Source organism: Heterocephalus glaber, unplaced genomic scaffold (assembly GCF_053883595.1).
Source record: "Heterocephalus glaber isolate CG9 unplaced genomic scaffold, H.glaber_assembly_v1.0 deba00001457, whole genome shotgun sequence".
Lineage (NCBI taxonomy): Eukaryota > Metazoa > Chordata > Mammalia > Rodentia > Bathyergidae > Heterocephalus > Heterocephalus glaber.
Window position 1 is genome coordinate 39015710 of NW_028258305.1, and position 6000 is coordinate 39021709.

A 6000-nucleotide genomic window follows, 5' to 3' on the forward strand; every position below is an offset into this window, starting at 1 on the left:
GTTCCAGGGCTGACTGCAGAGAGAAGAGGGCCAGGCAGGAGGGAGAGGACAGGAAGTGGGAAACTGCCAGGAGAGAAGCCTTGACACTTTGGGTGGCTGGAGGGACCACTGTCCAGCCTGCCAGGCCTGAGCGGGGGACTCTGAAGCACAGAGGTTCGGGAGCAGCCACAGAGGCTGGCTGGCTTCTGACAGCTGAAAAAGCAAGCAATTCTACTCAGTCCCCCAGATGCCTCCATCTTTGGTAGCTGGGTCAGGGCTAATTTCTACCCTGACCTTCGTCTCTCTGGTAAAGTCTTCCACTTCCAGAGTTGGGTCCCAGAGCCATCTGGTCTACCGGGGACTTGATGCCCACACCCACCATTAGTCTTGTAGCCCCATGGCTCTCATCTGGGGACATCCCAGGCCCCCCACTCCCTCGGGCCCCTGGCTCCTGCTGTGCGAGGCTTGTGGGCCAGAAGGAAGACAGTGCCCAGAAAAAGCATGCCACCGCAGGGTCCCCAACTCTGGAGCTGCCCCCACTGGCTGCAGACGCCACCTTCCCATCACCATGAGATCAGGGGGTCAATACTCCTGCAACCCCTCTGTCCTCCAGACAGTGCAGTACAGGTCAGCAAGAAGCCCACAGGAATAGCAAGAGACACAAAGCACCAAGCACAGTGCCTGGCACATAGTAAGAACTCAATCCAGTTCTGTGGCGTAAACGAGTTAAAAATGGACGTGCACCATCACAGAGTCTTGCCGAAAAGCAACTACATGGAGGAAATGAACATTTCTCAGCTCCTTGTTGCTATGTGCCAGGACGTGTACTACCTGCTTCCAAATATTAAACTTTCCAAGTAGAGTGAGACGGGAGATGTCATTGTCCTCATTTAACAGATCGACAACTGAGGCTCAGGGAGGTCAGGAACTGAATCAACCACAGAGCCACTAAACCGAAGGGTCTGGGCGGAAGCCCCCTCCCCGGGCGGAGGAGCACAGGGGTTTTCAGAGCCTGCCCTCAGGAGTCAACAGCAGAGGACTCACTGCCGTCACGGACTAGCGAGCGACCTCAGGCACATTACTAAACTTCTCTGCTTAGCTGCAAAATGGAGATAATATCGGCCTCACAAGGCTATTGGGAATATTCAAAACACAGAGTCCCGTCTGTCTATCCATCCTGTCGTCCCACCACTGTGTCCAGCTGTCCCGGGAGGGAGGGAGAACTGATCCTTCTGGAAGTCTTCAGGGCCAGAAGTTGCTGGAGCCTAGCTGAGGCTGAGCAGCCAAGGGAGGGGCCACCACAGGGCGTAGGTGGCTTTCATTTCCAAGTTTCCTGGGGTGAGCAGGGGGCAGCGGGCAGGCTGGGCGGGACGCTCAGAACAGCAGGTCAAGTGCCTTCTCGCTGGGAAACACTCCTGGAGAGCCCTCCTGGCCAGGACAGTCTCTATGGCACCAGTTAACGTGGTACTGACCACCGGGGACAGGTGGGGTGAACGGCATGGAGTCTGAGGCAGCGCAGCAGGGGAATGTGACTGTCCACGTCCAACAGCAGCTCCGAGTGGGTGGACAGGGGAACCAGATAGGATCGGAAGAGGACAAGGAGGGCAGCATACTTCATGTTTAGGGCCACAGCATTTGACAGCCCCCACACCCAGCCAGAATTCTGGTATAAGAATTATTGGCTAAAGGATGTGGGAAAGCCTATGCGTGAGGAAAAATTGTATTTAGACTGTTTTTTAAAAGGAATAAAAGTAAATGACAAGCATGGCTGCCATGCTTTATTGCCCAGGTCGGGCACTGCACAAGGGCATAATAATTACAGGAACGCCATTCACACTGCAGACGTTACAAATTCGAGCATTCATTATAGCCTCTTTCTGGTGAATATAAGTAAAGGACCTTGAGAAAGACATATCTTTTTCTAGTCCATAAAAGGAGTTGTACGAGTAAGCTGTGACCCTAATGACAAACGGTACATGATTATGTATAAATATCCAAAATTCAAAACCCTCTGAACCTGCCCCCGGTTCTGTATACCATGTTGATACCACTATAAATTAGAGATTAATGAAAATGCATGTTACTAATTGAACAAAACTGCCTGTCCCTGCTTCTCTTGTCACTAAACTTCAAGCTAGAAGGGGCCTGAGGTCAGCTAATCCCCTCAGTGTCAATGAGGGGTTAACCTGGGGCCCACAGAGCCTTCGTGTCTGTCCAGGCTGCTATAACAAAACACACAGATGGGGGGCTTCAACAACAGAAATTTATTTCTCCCAGTTCTGAAGACCCGAGGTCCAAGGCCAGGGTCCTGGAGGGTTCCATTCCTGGTGAGGCCTCTTTCGGGACTGGCTGTGCACAGCCATCTTCTCCCGGTGTCTTTCACACAGCCGAGAGAGCAAACCCTCCGGTCTCTTCTGTTGGGGACACACATCCTGACATGGGGCTCCACCCTCATGACCTCATCTAAACCCAAGCGCCCCCGTAAGACCAACACATTGGGGGTTAGGGCTTCAGCGTGACACAGCATCCAGTCACTAACATACCTAAGGTCAGCAGGAGCCCACACCTTGCCCATCTGGGCACCCGGCCTGCAGGCGTCACACTGGCCACCAACTGGCAGGTCCTCAACAGGGCTGGGAGAAAAGCTGCTTCCCCAGCTTCCCACCAAGGCCTCCAGATCAGCCGCCTGGTTACTGGGGTGCCCACACCTTGCCAGGAGCTGGGCTCACAGCTTCAAACTGCGGCCTGTGAACACCCACCGATACTGGGGCATCAGAAGGGACTGGGCATAAATAAGACATCATTTCCCAACTTTCTGGCAAAGTAGTTTTGACCGTGATTCTAGCACCAGAATGACTGCCATGCTCCAGGACAGGATTCATGGCAAAGCTCCCCACAAGAAGCTCAGGGGATGTCAGACCCCACCCTGTCCTTCCAAAGGCCCACAAGAAAGTCAGCTCCCTGAGTACGACCCAGAGCCATGCATGTGCCCCCCAGGACACCTGCTAGGCTTCACCGGGACACCAAGCTGGCTTCCTTCAAAGACCATTTCCTTCTGTCCTTGTTTTATGGAGGGAAATCCGAAGCCCAGCGGACATGTGAGCAAAGCCAAGAGCCAGAGGTTTTGAAACAGAGACGAGGTGGAAATCTCAGCCCTCCGGATTGCTGCTCTGGACCCAGGTCTGCAGCCTGAAGATCACTGACAGAGAAAGACCCCTGAGCTCCTGAGCTCCCATGGAGAATGGAGAGAGAGACAGGGAAGCAGGGGGCAGAGAGAACACAGGGGCCAGAAGCTGGAGCACAGCGAGGGGTGGAGGGAGCAGAGGGCAGAGGAAAGGAGGTGCTCAGAACTCAGGAAAAGTGAGGAGGAAGGAGGCGGGCTGGGGCCAGGTGCCCAACTTCCCTGTAACCAGGAAAATGCAAACAATGAGGTGCAGTCACTGCCCTGCGGAACCTGGAGCAAGTTATGATGAGCAGAAATAGAGTGCCCATGCCGGTGCATGGTGAGCGGCCGGCGAGGGGCACACAGGCCCCACACTGGGACTTACTAAAGACACGCAGCCCTGCACCCAGCTGCTCCCTCCTGGGGACCAACTCTTGCAAAAGTCTTGCACATGGGACCCCGGAAGGAAGCACGAGGGTGATCACAGCACAGCAGCCCGAACCTGGAAACAGTGCAGATGTGCACCAGGGACACGGAGCCGTATGCCGTGGTGTGCTCCTGTTGTGGAACATGACGCAGCAATAAAAACCAGCTACTGCCACACCAGGACACCGTGGATGTCCATGGCAAGAAGCCGGACCCAAAGGACCACAGCCAAGGACCCCGCTTAGGTGAAGTTCACGGAAGGCAAAATGAGCCTGAGTGCTTGGGCTTGCATACATGGAGAGAAACGTACGGAAAGTCAAGGAGGGATTAGGAAAGTGAGCCAGCCTAGGGAGGAGGACAAGGATGGGGCGCGGGTACATGGGGCGGCTCTGGGATCTGCCGGGGTGTCTGTGTCTTGGCCTGGGTGGTGGCCACAGTCACTTCATAATGATTCCTTTAGCCACCCACGAACCTCATGCGGCTGGTTCTCTGCCTGCAAGGATGGAGGCAATGGGCGGCATGGTGGCCTTCGGAGGCAGCCTCTCGAGAGCACAGCCTGACGTCTCCCTGTCCCTCACCCTCCATGCCTTTCTCCCTTCCTCAGATCTGCAGCCAGGCGCCAGGGTGGAATGGAGCCAATCCTGGGAGTCCCTGGGGTGGAGCAATGTGGGGCTTCCTGGCTCAGCATGGAACTAACCATGGGTCCCTTGTGTCCCCGCCCGGGCCAGGCACCCATCTGCCTGCCAGCCTCCCTCACCGAGGCACTGACCGCCCACAGCCCGATCCTCCCCTCAGGGTCCTGAGGAAGCATCAGCCCTGCCGGGTCCCCCGCCAACGTGGCCTGGTCCCAGAGAGGTGGCTGACTGAAACCCACTGTGGCAAGGCACGGGGTAATCACAGCGTGGACAGTAAGATCCTCTCTGCATGTGGGCTAACACACGTCACTCTCCTTCCTGTCTCTGCCAGCACAGAAGCTCTGAGGCAGGCTTTACTGAGCCCCCACTTCACACTGGGAAACTGAGGCTCAGAGAGAGCCCCTCCAAGGCCTGCAGCTTAGCAGATACGTCACCCCCAAGCCTGGGCCCCCTCGGCACTCCCAGGGCCGCAAATGGAGAGCACCGCCCACTGCCAGAGGCCGTGCCCTGGGAAGAGGGCAGCCCAGGGCAGCCTGACTCCTCAGCTTGCAGCACCCAGAGAGCGACACGTCCAAGTTTTTCCTTCAGAGCTGGCAGGTGAAGCCCAGAGAGGGGCGGCGGCTCCCCAGTCCCACAGCCTCGCCATCTTGACTTGATGACTTTCCTCTCACGGGACCCTCTGTGCCTGCTCCAGGTCCGGCCTCTGTCCCTCCCTCCCTCCCCCGCCCCAACAGCTGTGCTCCTGTGTCGCCCTCACCTCGCTGTCCAGAGGCCAAACCCCTGTCTCCAGAGGAAGCCAGGATCCTCAGTCTCTCCGGAGACAATGCTGCCGCCGGGTCCCGGGGGGCGAGGACAGGACCCTCCACCTGGCCTGCCCTGGCCCCTGCCTGGCCGCTCGGCCTCCTGGCCGGCAGGTGCTGGGCAGCCACAGTGGTGACTGGCACACTCCTACTCCTGCAAGGCTGCCTTGAATAAACACAGCTGCATAGCAACCGCTCTCGGAAGGAGCCGGCTCCCTGTGTGTGGAGAGGCGAGCACGAGGCTTTTCCCCTTGGTGGCCTTTCCCCCGTGGCTGCCCCCGGGCTCTGGGCACTCCCATGTGGCTGACTTGGCACCCGGGGCCGGGGCCAGCGCAGGGAGCACTGGGCACAGGGTGTGACCACAGCCAGGAAGTACAGACGGGCTGGGGGCAGGGGGTAAGGGCAAGTGAAACCCAATTGGGTTTTGTTTTTTGTTTTTGAGACAAGGTCTCACCATATGGTTCAGGCTGGCCTTGAACTCACAGTGATTCCCCTGCCTCAGCCTCCCACGTGCTGGGATTACAGGTGTGCACCGCCATGCCCACCATGAGCCCCAATTAGGAGCCCTCTGGGCCCCGTGCAGTTCTGCTCCCAGACTGCTTCTAGAGCAGAAAGGTGGGCAGGCTGAGCAGCCAGGCAGGGCCGGGTCCAACACGATGCCCTCTGGCCAGCTCCTACCCTTTCTCAGCTTCTGTTTCCTCATCTTTAAAATGGGTACAATCATAACTGACTACACACAGTTGCTGTCAGCCTTAAAGGGGTCTGTGGAACAGCCTTGTGATTTGTCCAGCACAAAGCTCGCTAGAAGAAAACCTCTTCCCCAGCCGGACTCATCTGCCCAGCTTTTGGAAAACATGAAGCCTGGCAAAAATATTCTTCAAGAATGAAAATCAAATGAAGATATTCCTAGATGAAGGAAACAGAATTGTCACCATTAGACCTAGCCCAAAGAAATGAGTGGGGAAAGTTCTTGTAACAGAAAGGGGGGGCGGGGAGA

At 56.6% G+C, this 6000-nt stretch overlaps 1 protein-coding gene across 2 annotated transcripts in view; it reads right to left on the bottom strand.

The window, feature by feature from the left end:
- Positions 1-5156, bottom strand: part of Togaram2 (TOG array regulator of axonemal microtubules 2) — a 55703-nt gene extending 50547 nt beyond the window's left edge. For both annotated transcript variants that reach the window (XM_021253662.2, XM_013070156.3), the window contains exon 1: positions 4961-5156. The gene's annotated coding sequence lies outside the window, so the exon portion shown is untranslated. The remainder of the gene's footprint in view (positions 1-4960) is intronic.
- Between the last annotated feature and the right edge of the window lie 844 nt (positions 5157-6000).